At 42.6% G+C, this 23,191-nt stretch overlaps 1 protein-coding gene across 2 annotated transcripts in view; it reads left to right on the top strand.

Annotated features, from left to right (window-relative positions):
- Nucleotides 1-23,191, top strand: part of PELI1 (pellino E3 ubiquitin protein ligase 1) — an 86,094-nt gene that overhangs the window by 18,128 nt on the left and 44,775 nt on the right. Inside the window, exon 2 of one of the 2 annotated variants that reach the window (XM_061622259.1) lies at nucleotides 15,997-16,093. The exons of the other annotated variant lie outside the window; for it this stretch is intronic. The gene's annotated coding sequence lies outside the window, so the exon portion shown is untranslated. The remainder of the gene's footprint in view (nucleotides 1-15,996; nucleotides 16,094-23,191) is intronic. 2 annotated transcript variants of the gene reach the window in all.

A 23,191-nucleotide genomic window follows, 5' to 3' on the forward strand; every position in this document is an offset into this window, starting at 1 on the left:
CATTCACTCTAGCTGTCCAATTTCCCTGCTTTTTAAAGTTTGATAGAAATATCTGTGGGCTATAGGTACGTTCTTTAACCGCAAGGTTTTTTGCCTATTAGTGAATATATATTTGAATGGTGGTTATTCGTATATGTATTCTTTAATCAAAGGGCCTTGCTAATTCTGTGGACTTTTCGGGTCTAGCTGAAGCTGCAGTGGTTCGGAGCAGCAGGATAAAGCGATTCATCTCCTGAAGATTAAGAAAAAGAACTTTTCAGTTGATTGCAAATATATTTTGCGAAAAAAAGAAAGGATACATGAACAAGGATCTTTTAAGTATTTGGAAGCTGAGAACCATATAAAACTGTGTTATATTTAATGTTATGTTTTCTTTATGAAGAAAAAGTTTGCAAGTTATTCATGGAATCTTTGCAGATTCATTTCATTTTTGGCCTGCAAGGGATTACACATGCAGCAATCCCCCTATTTTGTAACTGTAATGAGGCATAGAACTTCGTCTTGCTTTAGCTCTCAAATTCTCCCTTATTCTAGTAATGGTCTTCAAAAATAGTTAAGTTTAAATAGCTAAATTGTCTGCCTCCAATAAGAAATGCAAACAGGTATACCTCAAAAACATGCAGACGTTTGTACCCTTTTCAGGCCATTTTAGTCAGGTATATATATACACAATCACGGTTCTGAACAGTGTGGGAAATTTTCAAGAAGCAGAGGAGGATCCCTACTTCAGGTATTAACTCTCAGAGTACTATCAGCCTGTAGAAAGTCATGTGCTGGGTGGGAGGCTTGCTAATACTTGCCTCTGGACTCCCTCATATGACAGGCAAATAGGACTGAAATGTATTTAAGAAGGTTAGAAATGGAATGACAATGGCTCTGTACCAAGGAGCTCAGTGTATGGCCTCAGTATCAAGAGTAAGCTTCTTTCAAAGAACATTTCTAGTGTGATTATTGGAAGAAATCTCAAGAATGTACTGGTAGATCTTGCAAAATGTTGACATTGCAGTGAGTTGATATCTGTGACTACTGGACTGCTTAGCCTATGTTTCAGCCTGAATCCCCTCTGCATATTCATAGCCTGTTGATATCTGCTGGTTACCTGCCTCTTTTATCACTCTCTTCCAAACACTCTAAATTTGAAAATAAACAGATATCTCAATAAGTACAATAAAAATTTAGAAGACTAGATCTCTGTTGTACAAAATGAAATAATGTCATCCCACTCCTAACAGTTGGGCTAAAATATTTTAAGTTCCTTGTTGTTCCTTCCTTGGTACAAACTTTCCTAATGGCTGTATTTGGATGTAACACTAACCCATTGCTTAGTGCTATGTGGATGAGCCTGTTGCTCCTACAGTCCCCCTTCCTGTTTCTTTCTTTGGTATAGCCGTGGCAGAGGAGATTGGCAGACTCTCCTTCCATTGTCAGTTAACCACAGTTTGTCATTTCTACAGCCAGTCCATAAGCTACATGATGGCATAAGAATTTTAGGGAGTATGTTTAGCTTTTGAAGTTGTCACCTTTCTTCATCCCATTTCACATGATATGCACGTGGCAAAGATAGGAAGCAGAGGCACAGGCCTCTTTTACCAGGCATCAGGAATGAGTGGGAGCTTGATGCTGATGCACAGTCTTGAAGCAAGTGGTGTGTAGGCCTTTCCTCCTGTGCTGGGGAAACCTTTCTCTAGGAACGTTGAAGAAGTGGGTGATGAAAGCATGGTGGAGTTGGAATTGTGGGGGCTGACAGTCCACATGCTATGTAGTTCATGGTAGGAATGTGAGACAGATAGAACTGGCCATGCCTAGAGGTAGGACACTCTCTAACATCCTTCTTCTCTTTGCATTTGGATCAGACTTTGAATTTGGATGGTACAGTATTAATTTCTGGCTGTGATTGTCCACAAGATAGCTATATGGTCAAAATACAGTAGTGAATGGTATAACTTTTATTTTTCTCTATGAGTGAATTATTCTCTCTTTCAGACAAAGTGAAGGTATGGAAAAAAGGTAATGAATAATTAGAGGTGCTTAACTCTTTTTTGGGGGGAGGGTGTCAGTCTTTGGGGAAAGTGACTGTGTTAGAATTCTCCAGCCTACAGAAGGAGTGACAGTTGCTGTATTTGCTGGTCAGTCAGAGCTGGTAAAGTTGCAGGCTACAACCTCTTCTTTAATTCATGCTTCTGCCAACCATACTGTAGCTTCTGGTGGGAGATATTAAATTGAAATCTGCAGTTGCAAGGCAAGTACAATAAGCAGCGAATCTTTAGATGCAGGATGAAAGAGTGTTAAAGGATTCCATGTAACCTTTCCTCCATGTGAAGAGAGGCCATACTTGCAGAGTGTGCCAGGTTCGGTCCCTTGCATCTCCAGCCCTCTTGCAGTAGAAGTGGGAGAGACTTCTGCCTGAGACCATGGAGAGCTGCCAGTATTGTAGATTAGGGATGGGGAAACCATGACTCTCCAGGGTTTGCTGAGCTGCAGCTCCCATCATCTCTGACCATTAGCCATGCTGGCTGTGACTGGTGGGAGTTGGTGAGCAACATCATTTGGAGTGCCACAGGCTTCCCTCCCCTCTTGTAGTCAAATAGGGCTAGATGGACCAGTAATGTGACTGTGGAAAGGTGGCAAAAAAAGAAGTGACGGTTGATGGGTGAGGATAAGAGCACAGCCTCAGGTGATTATTCAGGGAAATTGTAGAATCAAGAACAATTAGTGTAATGCATAGCATGGCCATAATCTCTGATTTCCAGTTAGAGTTCAAAATGTAATTCAGGTACAGAACTGATACTAACATTATGGCTAAAGGGAATAAGCATGGACCTGATTCAGACAAGAATATAAGATCACCCTGCAGAGTTGATCCATCTTGTCTAGCACCTTCTTGCCAACAGTGACCAGACAGATATTTCTGGGAACTCTACAGCAGAGCACGAAGACAACATCTCAGGCAAGTCACTGCTCTCACAGCGTTGGCTCTAGCCCCCATCTGCAGAATTGGGATAATACTGACCTACCTTACAGGGTTGATATAAGGAACACAAGATAATGTATAGGAAGGATTTTTTGAGCACTGTAAAAGTTATACAATGGTAGATGGTATGATATCGTGAATGATGTGTCCCAAGTATATGGGATTCCTTCAACAACCTTTTGGTTAGCTGATTGTGCAAATAATATGTCCTGCCCTATACCTGGTTCTTCCTCTAGAAATCATTAAACCTGAAAGTGAGAGATTCCATCTGTTTCTGTTCCCCATAATGACTATGCATCTAATTTCCCTAGACACTGGCAGAGTGAATTCCTTAAGCAAACAGTCAACTGCAGTTGGCTGCAGGCTGATTCTTTTGAGGGAAAGCTGGCCGTACACTCACTAGCTGAAATAGTTAACCCCAGCTGGTAACAATAAAAGGACTTCTGGCAAGCTGCCTGTGTATAAAGTTCTAGACACTCCAGACCAAACACTGCAGTGCTGGAATAATAAGCAAGAATGGATACTTAAAGAGTACCCCTGCAAATTTCTCCTGAATTTGAAAATGTTGACTGGGTAAGGGTTGATGTACCCGACCACTCTGAGCAGATTAGTATTATCTTTCATCAAAGATCTGCAGCATAATGAAAAGTCTTCTTCCTGGTAGTGATGTTAACCCTTTGAGTATGATCTACTCAGTAGCATTCTTAATGTAAAAAAAGTGGTAACATGGGAGATGATCAGAGCTGGTGCCAGGCATGACTGTGCCTTGCAGCGTCAAGTTCCCCAACACCCCTCCCAAATGCAGACAGCACAGGGCTTAAATAAGTCCACTTGCCCCACCTACCTCCCACATCAGCATGCTGCGTGCACATGCCTACCATCACCCAACACCTTAGGGATGCCCCCCCCACTATCTTGGGTGATTGTCGGCATGCATGCACAGCATGCTGATGCAGAGATGTAGGTGGGGTAGGCGAGCTTATTTAAACCCACACCACCTGTATTAGAGGGGTGTTGCATGAGAGGTCCTGCTCTGCGATCTGCCGCAATGTGAGGTCACTGGGTCCTGCAACCTGACACTGGTGTGGATTGTAGAGTGGGAGTCAGGGCTGTGGAGTCGGAGTCGGAAGCAATTTTGGGTGGAGTCGGAGTCGGTAGAAATGTACCGACTCCGGCTTCAAAATAAATTTTGATTGACAATTTTTTTAAAATATAAATTCAAAATGTCAAAGAAGCTTCCCATGAAGTCAGCTGTATTTAAGCATTTCACCATAACTCAGGATGGAAAACATTTTGTGTGTCACACAGGACCCAGATGAAGACAAATGCTGTGATGCCAAGATCAGTGCATATTCAGGCAGCGATAAAAATGCTCCTATGAGAGCTTCCAATTTAAAAAGACATTTACAGCCCTTTCCAGGGCTGTGGAGTTGGAAGCAATTTTGGGTGGAGTTGGATTCAGAGTCGGACAGTAGAAAAATAGAGGAGTCGGAGTCGAAGGTTTGGCGTACTGACTCCACAGCCCTGGTGGGAGTTTTACCCTTCCAGCCTAAGGAGAGGCAATTGGCCAGAGCCTGATCAGGCCACCTGCTGGTGCCTGGCCTGGAGATGATCAAACTGGAATCAATGTAGAGTATTGCCACAGGACAAAATAAAGATATTACAAGCACTCACTTGTTGCTTAATAAAACCAAGATGCAATTGAAAGGCATTTATATTTGAGATTCTGCATTGAGTGTGTGTCTTACTCCAAATGGAAGAATACCTGGTCTACATTCTGCTGCCATCATACAAGGCCAGTGGATTAACAATTCTGTTATTGAGATTATAAGCTACAGTTTTGGCACTTGATTGGATAGTGGGGTGGGAATGTCAGTTTTACCCCAGTATGTAGTCTAAATTAAGGTTGAAATTGTTTCTATTGTACTGACCTTGTTGGTGCTAACTAGTGTTGTCACCTTATATTTGAGTATAATTATAAAACAAGCGGGAGTGGACCAAGATGAAGGAGGTGTGAAAATTGGAGGGAGATATACCAATAATTTAAGATATGCAGACAATATGATACTACTAGCAGAAACCAGTAATGATTTGAAATGAATACTGTTGAAAGTTAAAGAGGAAAGCACAAAAGCAGGACTACAGCTGAATGTCAAAAAGACTAAAGTAATGACAACAGAAGCTCTGCTCATGGCCGGAGTTCGATTCCAACGGAAGGAGGAAGTCGAATCTCCGGTAAAAGGGGTCGAGGTCCACTCAGCCTTCTATCCATCCGTGGTCGGTAAAATGAGTACCCGGCATATGCTGGGGGGTAAAGAAAGGCCGGGGAAGGAACTGGCAATCCCACCCCATATATAAGGTCTGCCTGGTAAATGTCGCAAGACGTCACCCTAAGGGTCAGAAACGACTCGCACTACAAGTGTGGGGACACCTTTACCTTTAAGTTTAAAGTTGACAAGGAGGACATTGAACTTGTCAAGGATTATCAATACCTTGGCACAGTCATTAACCAAAATTGAGACAATAGTGAAGAAATCAGAAGAAGGCTAGGACTGGGGAGGGCAGCTGTGAGAGAACTACAAAAGGTTCTCAAATGTTCCTTTTTTCAGTTCAAAGAATATGTAACATGGTCCTTTCTTTCAAATTGTAACATTCCATTTCAAAGTCATATTTTATATTTATATTTTATTGTATATTTTAAATGTTTTATAGTCTTTTCTTTTACTTGATGATTTGTGTTATTGGGTCTGTGACCGCACAATGAATTGATTGATTGAGACAATAGTCAAGAAATTAGAAGAAGGCTAGGACTGGGGAGGGGAGCTATGAGAGAACGAGAAAATGTCCTCAAATGCAAAGACGTATCGTCGAACACTAAAGTCAGGATCATTCAGACCATGGCATTCCCCATCTCTATGTATGGATGTGAAAGTTGGGCAGTGAAAGAAGTACACAACAGAAAAATCAACTCCTTTGAAATGTGGTGTTGGAGGAGAGCTTTGCAGATACCGAGGACCATGAAAAAGACAAATAATTCGGTGTTAGAACAAATTAAGCCAGAACTGTCACTAGAAGCTAAAATGATGAAACTGAGGTTATCGTACTTTGGACACGTCATGAGAAGACATGATTCACTAGAAAAGACAATAATGCTGGAGAAAACAGAAGGGAGTAGAGAAAGAGGAAGACCCAACAAGAGATGGATTGATTCCATAAAGGAAGCCACAGACCTGAACTTGCAAGATCTGAACAGGGTGGTTAATAACAGATGCTCTTGGAGGTGACTGATTCATAGGGTCGCCATAAGTCCTAATCAACTTGAAGGCTCATAACAACAATAAGAGAAACACATAAGTTTTTGTTGGTTTTGCCTATAACATATATATGTTCAGAGTATGGACTATTGCTTGGTGCAACCCTGACTGTTTAAAAACATAGACCTACTGGATCAAATAGCCAGCAGATGGAATCCAAGGGAACCAAACTGATTATGAAAGCACTGGAAAGCCGTACCATATGAAGAACTAATAGGAATCCAAGAGTTAGGTACCCAGTTGCTTATGGCCTCCATTGGAATATGAGAACTGAGAGCAAATTGGCACTGGATAGTTAGCTGCGAAGGCACCCGGTAAAGTGCTTGCTAGGGCCTGACAGTAAACTGGCAGTTGCCCAAGAAGCGTGAACTTGAAGATAAGGTACTAGTGAATTTCAATTCTTGCTAGGAAATGAAGAATTATGATCATCATTAGTGTAAGAAAATTTACTAAACATGTTGAACAATTTGGGGAAACCCTTTGTGGTAACATCTGTTTATTTTAAAAATAAACATAAAAGAAGATGTTGAGTCTACACATGAAGTTGAATGCTTTTATTTAGTTGATTAATCAAAATAGCGTTTAAACTTCTGGATCTTGGAATCTTCAGTTAAGTTAAAGATTATATACAGAGATATGAAAAGTAGGATAACAAGACTTCATGTTTTACTTCTGTAGTTACAAAAGTCAGGGAGACCTATTTCAGAGGGGCCAAGAGACAAAAATCTAACTTACTGATTTTATATTGAATTATATCCATAACATGGGTTGGTATTTGTACATTTTTCCCCCAGTAGTTAATAGAAACAATACCTAGTAAGTAATAAGTAACACATTTGTCGAAACCTGAAAAGTGAACAAAAGGAAACAAGTTGGGAGTAAACAGGAGGAGGAGAGGGTGCTTCATTTTAACAATTCCTTCGCTTGTTCAGCAACTGCCTGCACAATTTCATTAAGATTTACCTATGCCAGTCTTCCCATGGTTTACTCTCCAGATAGTCACAGAAAAAAAGGTGTGATCATACCATGCAATGAGTAAGGAATTAGAGAGAACATTCTACCCATCTGTCTGTTTGGAAAAGGTAAAAAAAACCCTGCTTATTCTGAATTCTGCATCCTCCTAAATATTGGTTCTTGTTGGATAATTGAATAATCCAGTGACGATAAAATCAAGGAAAAGGAGGGAAATGCAACAGTACAAGGGGAGAGAACTCCTAAAGTGCACTAATTATAATTTATTCATTCCAGCACTGTTTCTCACATGATCTGGTAACACGTGGGAATCACTTTGCAATAGAGAAGATGAAGAACATTCCGTGCTGAGTTTTACAGTTCCCTTCATGGAAAGTTTACTCTAATGGTGTCCGGCTAAGTAAATTATAATTTGGTATATCTTAGTTGTTTTTCTTTTTCTGAGAGCCACTTGGGCACCAGTTGAGGACTAGAGAAGTGACAGTGGTAGAGGCGCTACCTTAGATGTAACCTAGTGGCTAGTAAGGTGAAGACAGTCTTCGCTACATTAGGAAAGTATGATATATTAGGCAAAGAGTGAGTGACTTTCCCAAGGCCCACCCAGTGAGCTTCCCATTCATTTGGAGAACTGACCCTTGGTTTCCTATTGCTCTCCAGCCACACATTGGCACTCCATATTGGACACATAGTGCTACTTTTTGTTTTTTTACACAGCAAATAGCAAAACCTACTGAACTGGTACTTGAAAATGTATTGTAAATCATATAATTTGGTTTCAAGTAATGCTGGTTAGTCTTGTTCAGCAGTGGGTCAGTATTGCAGAGGATACTAGTACAGAAGGCAAAGTAACTGTGCTTGTTTTTGTAGCTAGCTAGGTTATGTATGATAGGTTTAAGCAGGGCTGTGGAGTCGGTCCTCAAACCTTCGACTCCGACTTCTCTATTTTTCTACTGTACGACTCTGACTCCTACTCCACCCAAAATTGCTTCTTGTCAATCAAAATTTATTTGGAAGTCGGAGTTGGTACATTTCTACTGACTCGGACTCCACCCAAAATTGCTCCCAACTCTGACTCCGACTCCACCCAAAATTGCTCCCGACTCCGATTCCACGACTCCGACTCCACAGCCCTGGGTTTAAGGAGATTTTTTTAAGCTGCTACGCTGAGAAGGTGAATGCTCCTGGACATCATGTACCCATAACTTCATAGCAAATGAAACAAAAGATTTGCACCAGGGATTTCAGAGCAGAATGACTTATAAGATAGTCAATAACCTGCATACAAGTTGTGCTGTCCTCTTGTCAGACTATGAATACACGAGCATTCTTAAATGAATAGATAAGTTTCTATCTCCCATTACAAAAAATGGTTGGAGAAGAAAAATAAGCCTTTGAGAAGAGTTAAGTAGCCTAGGTTTGTTTTGAAAGATTCATATAGTAGTCAGATGTAATCTGATTTTTTTCTTTTTGAAGGCTACCTTTGTGTTTACAATTCCAGGGTAAGGACATCTCAAATTGCTGACTGCATACCTGTCTACTGCAGATTGGTAGCTGTTGAATTTATTAGCAGTGGAGGTTAAACTATTAGGATGAATGAGGCACTGCCCCACCAACCTCAGTCTGCTTTCAACCAGTCCTTGCCTGCCTGCCTTCTTACTTGCATCAGGGCAGGGGGCGGCATTGCCTGCCAAGTTCCTCCTCCTTAGTGTCAGTGTTGTCCTTGTCAGAACACAGGAGGAAGAGGACAAAACTAGAATTAGTTGACTCTGCCTGTCATTGGCTCTGGCTCCACCTCCTGTTGATCTCTCTGCCTCCAGCTCTAACCATTTCCAATGGTCACCAGCCACCACTACTTCCTAGCATATTGGAATATTGTTTGCAATGCAAAAATATGCCTACCAGATGTGCTCTTGCAGCTCCTGATTATTTTACAAGGCAGTCTTTGGTACTGATCAATTTGTTCCAGGACTCTAGATGAAATGTAGTTCACAGAAATTTATAAACTTACTAGTCTTTTGAATTTCTTTGATTTGGAAGTTCAGTTGAACAAACAAGCAAAAGAGAAATGGAAGTGAATGTTCGAGTAATTTTACTTACGGGATCACCTTTAAAAAGTTTACTGTGCCCCAATTATTTGTGCACTCACGGCAGAGGAATAGTCTTGGGAAGACAAGGCTTCTCTGCTGTTCCATTGCAAAACCATCAAAAGAGTTGTCATGTTTGGCTGCATTTCTTTGTTCTGTCAAACACATGAAAGTGAAATACTGAAGGGGTGAGACAGACCAAGACAAATGAGTCCTATGGAGGGTAGGTTGTACAGCCATGGCTCTTACTAGGCTTATTTAATGTGGATAATTTCACTTTCGAGAGCAAGAGTCACAACTCCCTTTTGTTTTGTTTTACATATGTAGGAATTGTGTGTTTTGGGATGGGGACGTTTGAGAGCAGATCTGTGGAAGGCTTTTCTCTGCGTTTGTCTTCTGTGTATCTGTTATACTGGTGATAGCAGAATTTTTCTTAGAAGTGTCTGAAAGGTTCATCTTGAGATTGAGAGTGATGTTCTACTGTGTGTGCTCCTGTGACAAATCAGGTATACCAAGTCCATATTTTGCTGTTTCCCTGGTTACAGTGTGTCTAGCCTAACTCACTAGGCCTGTTTCCCTAGTTTCTTGTACCTTGTGTAATCGCCTACACCCAGGTCAGGTAGGTGTAGCTTAATAGCTACCTGCATTCACTAGGTTGACAATTTCTCTTGTCTTCCTCAAAGAGATCCTGACTTCTGGGGGGCAGGATGAAGAAACAGCAAGCTTATACCTACTGATGTAGATTAACTAAAGTTTTTAGTCATGTAAGGAATCTACTGCAGCTTCACTCCATGGTAATAACTTTCCATTTAGTTTGCTTGCCTGCAGCGTACTACTCATGCTTGAAGCAGCTCTGTTATTATGCCTTTACCTTTACAGCTGAACTGAAAAGAGACAACTTACTGCAAATTAAGGTTTTTTTTAAAGTGTGTATATGTGCTCTTAATCCCTGTGTCCCTTGCTTCAATTTAACAAGATTCATTCACCTAAAAAGGTAAATCTTGTGTGAAACAGAAGCTGCTTATGTCAAAATAGCAAACCTGCTTCAAGGTTGGCACAAATTCTTGATTCCAAGTAGTGACTTGAATGCTTAAGCCTTAAAATATAGGCCTTGTTAGAGATGTGAAGGCCTGGGAAAAAAGCCAGAAAAATCCAAAGCATTTTTCCCCCTGAAAAATGGATTATGAAATATTTTCTTTTAGAATGATGAATAAAATGTTTAAGACAAGTTGTTTATATATCTCCTCTCCAGAATGATTTCAAAAACGAAGTAACAGGAAGACTTTTAATTATAACTATGTATGGTATCAGATAAGTACAATTTCTTTACATTGAGGACAAGCAGGTCCTGAGTTGTGTACTAAGAGTATAACTCTCAAAAGCAAAAGCAAGATGCATTTCTAGCTCTAGGAGGCACTGCCATTGACACAAGAGAAGGGAGAAGGATTCAGTGCCTTCTTAGCCTGTGAGCTTCCTCTAGGTTGGCATAGTTAATGGATCTGTTTCTGTCCTCTCGACTAGGCCTCAAAGGACAGGGAGTGGGAGAATGCACAGAGCAACACAAAGAAGCAGAAACTGATAGCGATAGAGAAAAGGAGACTGATTAAATTTCATGCAGCGTTCATTGAGTCTTGGTTCCTCTGCCCGCTCTTTTTCTCAGCTCTTTCTATGGAAATGAGTGCTTTATGTCTCCTTGCAACCGTGGAGGACTGGAGGAGGCATCATAAATTTCAGAGTACATAACTGGCTTGTTTAACTTTTTAAAAGATATTTTATATGTTTTATTGTGTGTGTATTTGCCACCTTGGGCTCCTTTGGGAGGAAGGGTGGAATATAAATTTAATAAATAAATAGAATGTTGATGGTTTCTTCTGGGTTTTTTTTGCCTACTCCTCATAAACTGGCAAAACCAAAAGGATGCTAGGTTCCCTACACTTCAGCAGCTTGTAGCTCAATTTCTGTACATACAATATTTTTATAAACTGTCACAGAGCGTTCCATGGCGGTGGGGCATGAGGCAAGCTTGGCGAGGGTGTGAGGCAGACATGCGGGCAAGCGAGGCAGGCGTGAAGGAGCCAGCAAGGTTGGGAGGGCGAGCTATCCTGGGTGAGCCATGGAGGAACAGTCAGGACAGCCTAGACACCAACTCATCATCAACCATCCTGGTCTGCTGTTGCTGCCCTCCCCCTCACCAATAGCTTCAGCGATGGAAGGCAAGGAAAAGGGAAGAGGTGGGAGAGAAGGATGGTTGCTGAGGCACAGCCCCAGTCACTCCTGACTATTTATTTATTTATTTATTTATTTATTTTATTAAATTTATATACCGCCCCATAGCCGAAGCTCTCTGGGCGGTTTACAACAAACAAAACCAATAACATACAATTAAAAACCACATATCATCAATTAAAATAAGTTAATTATACAAAAGTTAAGATATAATTAAACACATACTAAATGCATATTAAATACTAAAATGCAAAAATGCTAGGATGCTAAAATGGTAAAATACTAAAATGCCTGGGAGAAGAGGAAGGTTTTTACCTGGCCCCGGAAAGATAATAATGTTGGCGCCAGGCGTATCTCATTAGGAAGAGTATTCCATAATTCGGGGGCCACCACTGAGAAGGCCCTTTTTCTTGTTGTCACCATCTGGGCTTCTCTCTGAGTAGGCACCCGGAGGAGGGCCTTCGATGTTGAGCGCAGTATATGGGTGGGTTCATATCGGGAGAGGCGTTGTATCAGGTATTGTGGTCCCATGCCGTATAAGGCTTTATAGGTTAAAACCAGCACCTTGAATCGAGCCCGGAAACATATAGGCAACCAGTGCAAGCGGGCCAGAATCGGTGTTATGTGTACAGACCGTCTGGTCCCGGTAATCAGTCTGGCCGCTGCATTTTGCATGAGCTGCAGTTTCCGAGCCGTCTTCAAGGGCAGCCGCACGTAGAGTGCATTGCAGTAATCTAATTTAGAGGTTACCAGAGCATGGACAACTGAAGCAAGGTTTTCCCTGTCCAGATAGTGGCGTAGCTGGGCCACCAGCCGAAGTTGGTAAAAAGCACCCCGTGCCACCGAGGCTACCTGAGCCTTCAATGACAGGGATGGTTCTAAAAGAACTCCCAGACTACGAACCTGCTCCTTCAGGGGGAGTGCAGCCCCATCTAGGACAGGTTGTACATCCATCTGGTCAGGGGAACCACCTACTAACAGCATCTCAGTCTTGTCTGGATTGAGCTTCAATTTATTCGCTCTCATCCAGTCCATTATCGCCGCCAGGCATGGGTTCAGCACCTTGACAGCCTCACCTGATGAAGATGAAAAGGAGAAGTAGAGCTGCGTGTCATCAGCATACTGGTGACAGCGCACTCCAGAACTCCTGATGACAGCACTCAGCGGCTTCATGTAGATGTTAAAAAGCATGGGGGACAGAACTGACCCCTGCGGAACTCCATATTGGAGAACCCAGGGTGCCGAGCAATGCTCCCCAAGCACTACCTTCTGGAGACGACCCGCTAAATAGGAGCAGAACCACTGCCAAGCAGTACCTCCAACTCCCAAATCCACAAGTCTCCCCAGAAGAATACCATGGTCAATGGTATCAAAAGCCGCTGAGAGGTCAAGGAGAATCAACAGAGTTACACTCCCCCTGTCTTTCTCCCGACAGAGGTCATCATACAGGGCGACCAAGGCCGTCTCCGTGCCAAAACTGGGCCTGAAACCCGATTGAAATGGATCCAGATAATCGGTCTCATCCAAGAGTGTCTGGAGCTGGTCCGCAACCACTCTTTCTAGGACCTTGCCCAGGAATGGGACATTTGCTACTGGCCTATAATTATTAAGATTTTCTGGGTCCAGGGAGGATTTTTTCAAAAGTGGTCTCACTACCGCCGCCTTAAGGCAGGCAGGGATCTCTCCCTCACGCAGTGAGGCATTAATCACTTCCCTGGCCCAGCCGGCTGTTCCATCTCTGCTAGCTTTTATTAGCCAAGAGGGGCAAGGGTCCAGCACGGAAGTGGTTGCACGCATCTGTCCAATCACCTTGGCAACATCCTCAAGCTGCACCAATTGAAACTCATCCAAAAGATCATGACCAGGCTGTGCTCCGGATGCCTCATTTGATTCAACTGCTATAACACTGGAGTCCAAGTCTTGACGGATGCAAGAGATTTTATCCTGGAAGTGCCTAGCAAATTCATTACAGCGTGCAACAGATGGTTCTACCGTGTCCTTAGGGCCAGAGTGTAATAGCCCTCTGACAACTTTAAAAAGCTCCGCTGGACGGCAGATAGAAGATTTAATAGTGGCAACAAAATATTGTTTTTTTGCTGCCCGCACTGCCCCTAAATACAAGTTGGTATAGGCACTTACCAGTGCATAGTTGCATCCATCAGGAGTTTGTCTCCATCTGCACTCAAGCCGTCTCCTATACTGTTTCATTGCTCTCAGCTCTGAAGTGTACCATGGAGCTGTATGATCTCTACATAGGAGAGGGCACGCAGGAGCGATCATGTCAACTGCCCGGGTCATTTTAGTATTCCATAATTCGACCAGGGTTTCGACAGGAGCGCCAACCCTATCAGCCAGAAAATTCCCCAGAGACTTTTGAAAACCATCCGGATTCATTAGTCTCCGGGGGCGGACCATCTTAATGGGTCCCCCACCCTTGCAGAGGGAAAGAGCCTATCAGCCAGCTCTCTGATCTCCGGATGCTGCTTCTAAATGCCAGATCAGTACATAATAAGATCTCCCTCATCCACGATTTAATAGTTTTTATTCTTGTGTTGCTCAACTGGCCACCTCCCTCCTCCTTGCAAGAGGAGGTCTGAAGGGGGAGAAGACGAGGAAGTTTGGTGGCCTGTTTGAGGAGAGGAGAAGACAACACTTGGTGACCCATTGGCGAGGGAGGGCAATGAGGAAGCTTGGAGTTCTGGAGTGTGTGTTTGGAAGGCCCTGTGTGTGCAAAGCCCTTAGTGTAAGAAAAAATGTTGGGGGCAAGCCAAGTTATACATGATAAATTTTATGTTCCTAAAATGACTTTCAATCTGTAAAGGGTGCTTAAAGTATTGCATATTTTCCCATTTTTTACAGGAAAAAAAATGGGTGGGAGAATGATTTTTCCCATGGCTGTAAAATTTCTGGAAACTTCCCACCTCTAGGCTTTGTATATTTTTGAGATAGCTTTCCCATTCTAAGAACTGGGCATCTAGATATTGAGTGAGATGTAGCCAAATTTCTAGGGTTAGAAAGCAGTTTCAGCTTGAAGAAGCATTCTTGAGAACGGCTTCCCAGTTCTGAAAATGATTGGTTCAGTGTGCTCCTATTTTTGCTGTCATGGTGCACAACTGCAGAATGCGTAAGTACCTTGGAGAAAAGACACATTCCTTTTACCCTTCTGGCAGGGCCGGTTCTAAAGGGCGGCCAGGTGGGGCAGTGGCCCGAGGGCCCTGGAGCTACAGGAGCCCCTCAGGGGCCCTCCACTCCCCTTCTGCGATCCATGGCACCATCCGCCAGCCCACCATTCCCTTGCCCCACCTACCTGTCTCCTGCCTTTTAGCATTGCCCTTAATGAAGATGGCGGCCGCGGCTTCCCTAAGGTACTGAAGCCGCTGCTGCCATCTAAGTTGATGGCAGACATGCGCGTGCATAGCACGCACGCATGCCATCAACAAAGATGGCGGCGGAGGCTTCATCCCCTTAGGGAAACCACGGCCACCATCTTCATTAAGGGCAATGGTAAAGGTAGGAGACAGGTAGGTGGGAGGGGTGTGGGGGGCTGCACGTGTGCCGTGCGTGTTTGCACGCGCACATGCCGGGGCCCAGGGCAAGCTGATGCCCAAGGGCCCCGGCATGCCTGTAGCCAGCCCTGCCTTTTGGGCTCACTTGCACCCTCTAAAGTGGTATGTCTGTATATACAGTATTGATCAACCCTGTCTTCCCCACCATAAACATCACGTAGACCACCTGAGGCTCCAAGGCCAGCCCAAGAGTTCTTTCCATTTGTACTGGAGGTATGGATGGTACCCTAAAGTCAGGTGTTTCTCTTTAAAAGTGGGCAGACAAAGCTGCTATCACTACGCGTGTGCATGTTTATTGAAAGTCGTGATGAATCTCTGATTCAAACCTGCCTCTGCTCGAGGCGTTTCCAACTGCTGCTGTTCCAGATTCTGCTGTTCTCTACTGTATGAGAGAGTCACTGCCAGTGTGGGAGGTAAAGAAAGCTAGTTGCTCTAGTAAATGCTAATTTAAAAAAAGCAAAAGTGTAGCATGTATTGGTACAGTTATGTAACATAGGCTGAGAAGGAAATGGAACAGTCTCTCCAATCCTGACAAGCTGCTAAGGATTCAGTATGTCTTGGGGGGGGGCTGTATTCCACCCCCTCCCTCCACTTCCTTTTCTTCCTTTTTGGAGTTTCTAGAGATTAATTTTGGGAAGGTGAGCAAGATGCTAGCTCTGATTCCAACCAATAGGATCAGATTTCTGCCAAGCTTTTACCTAGCTTGCGTAACTCGGGGCCAGCCTCCTTTTCCAGTGTCGTGTATAACTCCAGTGGCTGAAGTAAAAGATCACAGAGCAAGGCTGTAGCTGGGGGATCGTCTGCCTGAAGCTTACCTGTGGATTGTGTGGATTTCACTCTTCCTCTCCTTTTAATTTGAAAAGGTTGACTTCCTCCCTCTCATTTCTGCTGGCATACTGTGAATGTTTCTGTGCGTGGAGGGGGTTGTGGAAATAACACAAAAAGCAACGAGGCACACTGGTAAGTATTTCGGTCCAAGTGTCTTTGTTGTAATTCACATTTCTGTCCTGAGAAGATTTCTGTATGAACAAGAGAATAGCGTGAGCATACCTTGTAAGATTAGCTAAGAGGGGTTCTGAAAACAGATGACTGTTTCATAAGCTTCTCTTTGCTTTTCCTTTTTTTACCAGAGTTCTTAAGTGATATACAATCCTGCCACATACTTAAAAGTAAATCGCATCAATATCAATGCAATTGGCTGTAATTCTAAGTTAATTTAGGATTGTGTTTTCTGTCTTATGCTTGTTTATGATTCTAGCAAGGAAAAGCAGTTGAACAATATTTCCTAATGAAATTATTGCAAAGTGTAAGTTTGTTAGTATTCAGTAGCTTTTAAAAATGTTTTTAAATTTGTTTTGATTGGTTTTGAAAAGATGCTCCAAATATGTATTGTCACAAGAGACCTTCTTCTGCAGTTAATGGTGAATTAAGAAGTAGCTTGCAATTCTTTGTTTAGTCCAGTTATTTCAAAGGCATTTTTTAAAAATTAACACTGACCACAGGGAAACAAAGCAGAATGGGAACTGTTGCGTTAAAAACACGTGAGATATATTTGAAATATTACACCAGGTTTACATTAAGTTCATAATGTCAAAGCTTGTTTTGTACCCAGCATTAGAAGCATTAACCTCTTGCTTATCCCACAATGAATGACTATGTAAGTAGTTCTGGTAACCTTTCTCTCTTGACAGAATTGGTGGATGTGCCACTTCTGAGGTTTTGGCTGCTGAACTTTGATAATATTTTAAATTTCTAGGACAGTGGACCCCAAATGGTTCCCTAGCTGTGAAATGGGTAGTATTGCTGGGGGTGGAGTTTGTGAGAGAGGGAATTAAGTGGGTAGGCAAAACTGGGGGAGAATGTTTTAATGTCAGAGGCAGGACTGATTGATTGATTGATTGATTGATTACATTTTGACCCCGCCTTCCTTTTCATGAAACCCAAGGCAGCTTATAGGGGTATACTTGCACATGTGTGGCTGAGAGGGGAAAGCTATGGATGCTTAAAATTTAACTTTTTGAAACTGTGAAGATGATGTACACCAGTGTGTATGGATTGCTTAAAGGATAATGTTCACATTTCATGCTGTTGTACTTGTAGAAGGCAGGAGATATAAACTTTGGTGTAGGAAGAAAATGGCTATATATCAAAAATAAAGACTAATGAGGGAAACTTATAATGGGCAGGAGACAGACATGAAGGAAAAGGCCAATGAGATCCAGAAAAATAGAGAGAAGGCACGTGTGTTTTCTGTAAAGGGAGTAGCTGTCTCGAGGCATATTACTCTAATGTTAAGGCAGCTCGTGAGCAAGGTGAACGCGCTAAGCTCTGCCCCATCCACAAGTTGGAGCCTCCTGTAACTGTTGGCATCTCCCCATGTGCTTTAGATCTGCTTCTAAATCATGTGGGGAGTCTCCCCAGGTTACAGGAAGCTCCCCACTTCAGAGGTTTGCCCTCCACCTGTGGATAAGGATGGAGCTTAGCATACGTTATCCTTCTTAACTTTGCTTACACACAGCAGTAGAATGCCTGAAGAGGGCTAATAGTAAGTCCTTCAGTATTAAGAGTACCACTTGCCTGTTTGTGTGCTGATTTCTGAATTGTAGGTTTTTGCAAGAGGCCGCACAGAGCCTTCCGGTCTTGAAAGCATTATTTTTAGCTATAGAAGATCTGAACAGGGTGGTTCATGACAGATGCTCTTGGAGGTCACCGATTCATAGGGTCGCCATAAGTCGTGGTCGACCTGGAGGCACATAACAACAACAATCCTAACCACTACTCCAATTTAAAACAAATCTTTTAATACATATTATTTGAGTTTCTGTTCATATTGGTATAGCTTTGAGCAATTGCAGTTGGGGAGGCGTGCAATAACAATTGAGTCCTTTTTAGTCTGTCATCCCTGCTGACAATCTTCTTAGAAACCATTGTGTTACTGCCATAAATGTTATACCCCATTTGTAAAGCATTCCTTTCAGGTAATTAGATGACAGGAGCACAAGAACCATTATCTCTTTTTTAAATTCTAATGTAATCATATTTGCACAAGTATAGAGAAGACACAAAAATGGCAGATTTAAAAACCTGGTTACCATTTTATTTTTTAACATAACGAAATGACACACAAGTAGTTTCATTCCATTGCTTAAGCTATCTGTATCGTTTTTATTAAATTATTCCTTAAATTGGACAGATCTCTGTCAATAGCTTGGATCTGTACTTCCGATTAAAATGTTTGTAAGGCCGGAGTCAGGGTTTTAACGTCTGCTGTGGCCAGTAATGCGACTCATCTTCCCTAATGGGAGGGGATAGGCTAAGAGTGAAGACAGACATACCTTTTAAGTGTGGTGGAAGTTACTCGAATGTACCTTATCTGCCCTCAAAATAGATATCTCTGATTGCAGCAAGAATGTATTGAACCACTTCCACGACACTTTTCTGTCTTCAGTCTAGAAGTCTGGAGTTAAACTGAAGTCATAATATCGGGGGGGGGGGAGGAAGTGCATATGGTTGTGTTAATTGTATCTAGCTAGCCCTTTTCATGATTGCTATACATAATTATTAATGCAGTGTGCTGTACTGTATTTTAGGCCGCAGGCAAAAATGTGGCTGTTCTGGTTGGCCACTGTGAGAACAGGATGCTGAATTAGATGGGCCTTTTGCCTGATCTAGCAGGGCTGGTCTTATGCTCTTAATTCTCGCTTCCATGCTCCATGAGAATGTTTGCCAAGTTAGCGAAAGGAGAAAATGTATTTCTGTGGTTCCTCAGCTAGCTGTAAGGATGCTGTTGTATGGTGTTACTTTTGGTGTTACTTTTGAAAAGACTAAAGATAGTTTTGAAGCAAATCCATGTTTTTCAGGAGTTGTAAAAAATATGCTGAAACTATAATAAATGAAGATAATATTCACCAACCCAGGAATCTTATTAGCATGTTTCCTTTACATGTGCTACAGAAACGCATTGGTGTCATGGATGTTCAACACATGAGTATGATTCCTAATTGCATGCTTATGTTCAAAAGTAACACAAGACACTGCCTTTGCCTCATTGCTGCCACATAAGAGCTCTGCACAAGTTTGCATGGTTAAGTGTCTTGTCTTTAAGTTAACATCTGTGGGTAACATCTAACTATATTATATTCTTGTAAGCCGTCAAGCATAGAGGCAAGATGTGGGGGCAGGATGACAGGCGAGGGAATGATGGAAGCAAGGATGGCAGATGTGTGAGAGAGTGTTGGGGTGAGTGGGCAACAAGTGGGTGTTGTGGCGGGTGAACATTCCTGGGGGATAGATTTATTGGAGCTAAAAACAAACTGCCTGTTGAAAAGTATCAGTAATTTATTAAGATTTTAATAATAGTAACAGTAAATAACGGAATGAGAGAGGTTTGAACAAAAAGTAGGACAGAACAGTTTTTAAAAGCTGGTATGCCATGTGGTACAACATTATTGGGAATATAACAGGCTTCTAATAATTATGTGTCTGTTACAGTCTTTGGTCTCTGGAATTATAGAAAATCCTGTAATTATCTGCAGTGAGTTAGTAGGAAGGTACTATCAAGATGTGGAGGATGGAAAGGAATGTTTTTCTGTGTCAACTGGCCAAGGATTGGCCAAGTCAGATTATCCAATCCCTGCATGTTCAGATTCTGGGCCCATGAAAGACAGCAAGGCTGTTGCCTTCATGCCGTGATGGTAGACTGGCCTCCAAGGAGCAATCTGATTGGATTTATTCGGAATAAACCTCCCCCCTGGGATAAAAACCAAAGAAATGATGAAATTTTAAAAGGGGTAGGCCTAGAAGTAGGCATTGTGAGAGCAGGGGCACAGGATATAAATTCAGAAGAGCAAAATTACCACAGGCCTAACCACAAGTGCCAAAGACACTTGAAGAGAGACACTGCTTACAAGTGCCTGTACGCTAATGCTAGGAGCCTGCGAATCAAGATGGGAGAACTGGAGTGCTTGGTCTTAGAGGAGAGCATTGATATAGTGAGCATAACGGAGACCTGGTGGAATGGAGAAAACCAGTGGGATACGGTTATCCCTGGATATAAACTATATCGGAAGGACAGGGAAGGACGTATTGGTGGCGGAGTCGCTCTATACGTGAAAGAAGGCATTGAATCCAGCAAGCTCGAAACCCCAAAAGAGGCAGACTTCTCCACGGAATCGTTGTGGGTGGTGATACCATGCCCCAGGAGGGACTTAATACTGGGAACGATCTATCGTCCCCCTGATCAAAATGCTCAGGGAGACCTTGAGATGAGATATGAAATTGAGGAAGCATCCAAACTAGGAAATGTGGTAGTAATGGGTGACTTCAACTACCCGGACATAGACTGGCTGCATATGTGTTCCAGTCATGACAAAGAAGCAACGTTTCTAGATATTCTAAATGACTATTCCCTAGACCAGTTGGTCATGGAACCGACCAGAGGGACGGCAACCCTGGACTTAATCCTCAGTGGGGACCGGGACCTGGTGCAAGATGTAAGTGTTGTTGAACCGATTGGGAGCAGTGACCACAGTGCTATTAAATTAAATATACATGTAACTGGCCAATTGCCAAGAAAATCCAACACGGTCACATTTGACTTCAAAAGCAGAAACTTCACAAAAATGAGGGGATTGATAAAAAGAAAGCTGAAAAACAAAGTCCAGAGGGTCACATCACTCGAAAATGCTTGGAAGTTGTTTAAAAACACTATATTAGAAGCTCAACTGGAGTGCATACCGCAGATCAGAAAAGGTACCACCAGGGCCAAGAAGATGCCAGCATGGTTAACGAGCAAAGTCAAGGAAGCTCTTAGAGGCAAAAAGTCTTCCTTCAAAAAATGGAAATCTTGTCCAAATGAAGAAAATAAAAAAGAACACAAACTCTGGCAAAAGAAATGCAAGAAGACAATAAGGGATGCTAAAAAAGATTTTGAGGAGCACATTGCTAAGAACATAAAAACCAACAACAAAAAATTCTATAAATACATTCAAAGCAGGAGACCATCTAGGGAGACAATTGGACCCTTGGATGATAAGGGAGTCAAAGGTGTACTAAAGAACGATAAGGAGATTGCAGAGAAGCTAAATGAATTCTTTGCATCTGTCTTCACAGTGGAAGATATAGGGCAGATCCCTGAACCTGAACTAACATTTGCAGGAAGGGATTCTGAGGAACTGAGACAAATAGTGGTAACGAGAGAGGAAGTTCTAAGCTTAATGGACAATATAAAAACTGACAAATCACCGGGCCCGGATGGCATCCACCCGAGAGTTCTCAAAGAACTCAAATGTGAAATTGCTGATCTGCTAACTAAAATATGTAACTTGTCCCTTGGGTCCTCCTCCGTGCCTGAGGACTGGAAAGTGGCAAATGTAACGCCAATCTTCAAAAAGGGATCCAGAGGGGATCCCGGAAATTACAGGCCAGTTAGCTTAACTTCTGTCCCTGGAAAACTGGTAGAAAGTATGATTAAAGCTAGATTAACTAAGCACATAGAAGAACAAGCCTTGCTGAAGCAGAGCCAGCATGGCTTCTGCAAGGGAAAGTCCTGTCTCAGTAACCTATTAGAATTCTTTGAGAGTGTCAACAAGCATATAGATAGAGGTGATCCAGTGGACATAGTGTACTTAGACTTTCAAAAAGCGTTTGACAAGGTACCTCACCAAAGGCTTCTGAGGAAGCTTAGCAGTCATGGAATAAGAGGAGAGGTCCTCTTGTGGATAAGAAATTGGTTAAGAAGCAGAAAGCAGAGAGTAGAAATAAACGGACAGTTCTTCCAATGGAGGGCTGTAGAAAGTGGAGTCCCTCAAGGATCGGTATTGGGACCTGTACTTTTCAACTTGTTCATTAATGACCTAGAATTAGGAGTGAGCAGTGAAGTGGCCAAGTTTGCTGACGACACTAAATTGTTCAGGGTTGTTAAAACAAAAAGGGATTGCGAAGAGCTCCAAAAAGACCTCTCCAAACTGAGTGAATGGGCAGAAAAATGGCAAATGCAATTCAATATAAACAAGTGTAAAATTATGCATATTGGAGCAAACAATCTTAATTTCACATATACGCTCATGGGGTCTGAACTGGCGGCGACCGACCAGGAGAGAGACCTCGGGGTTGTAGTGGACAGCACGATGAAAATGTCGACCCAGTGTGCGGCAGCTGTGAAAAAGGCAAATTCCATGCTAGCGATAATTAGGAAAGGTATTGAAAATAAAACAGCCGATATCATAATGCCATTGTATAAATCTATGGTGCGGCCGCATTTGGAATACTGTGTACAGTTCTGGTCGCCTCATCTCAAAAAGGATATTATAGAGTTGGAAAAGGTTCAGAAGAGGGCAACCAGAATGATCAAGGGGATGGAGCGACTCCCTTACGAGGAAAGGTTGCAGCATTTGGGGCTTTTTAGTTTAGAGAAAAGGCGGGTCAGAGGAGACATGATAGAAGTGTATAAAATTATGCATGGCATTGAGAAAGTGGATAGAGAAAAGTTCTTCTCCCTCTCTCATAATACTAGAACTCGTGGACATTCAAAGAAGCTGAATGTTGGAAGATTCAGGACAGACAAAAGGAAGTACTTCTTTACTCAGCGCATAGTTAAACTATGGAATTTGCTCCCACAAGATGCAGTAATGGCCACCAGCTTGGACGGCTTTAAAAGAAGATTAGACAAATTTATGGAGGACAGGGCTATCAATGGCTACTAGCCGTGATGGCTGTGCTCTACCACCCTAGTCAGAGGCAGCATGCTTCTGAAAACCAGTTGCCAGAAGCCTCAGGAGGGGAGAGTGTTCTTGCACTCGGGTCCTGCTTGCGGACTTCCCCCAGGCCCCTGGTTGGCCACTGTGAGAACAGGATGCTGGACTAGATGGGCCACTGGCCTGATCCAGCAGGCTCTTCTTATGTTCTTATGTTCTTATGCTGGACTCGACAAAATCAAATAGGACCTCGACATCCTTTGAGAGACTTGCCCAATTGTAAGAGCAGAGGACAGGATCTTTATCTTGCGTCCCTAGTATTCTTGCATGGCCTGCTCAAATTTTGTAGTAACTGATGCTTAGT

Source organism: Rhineura floridana, chromosome 4 (genome assembly GCF_030035675.1).
Source record: "Rhineura floridana isolate rRhiFlo1 chromosome 4, rRhiFlo1.hap2, whole genome shotgun sequence".
Lineage (NCBI taxonomy): Eukaryota > Metazoa > Chordata > Lepidosauria > Squamata > Rhineuridae > Rhineura > Rhineura floridana.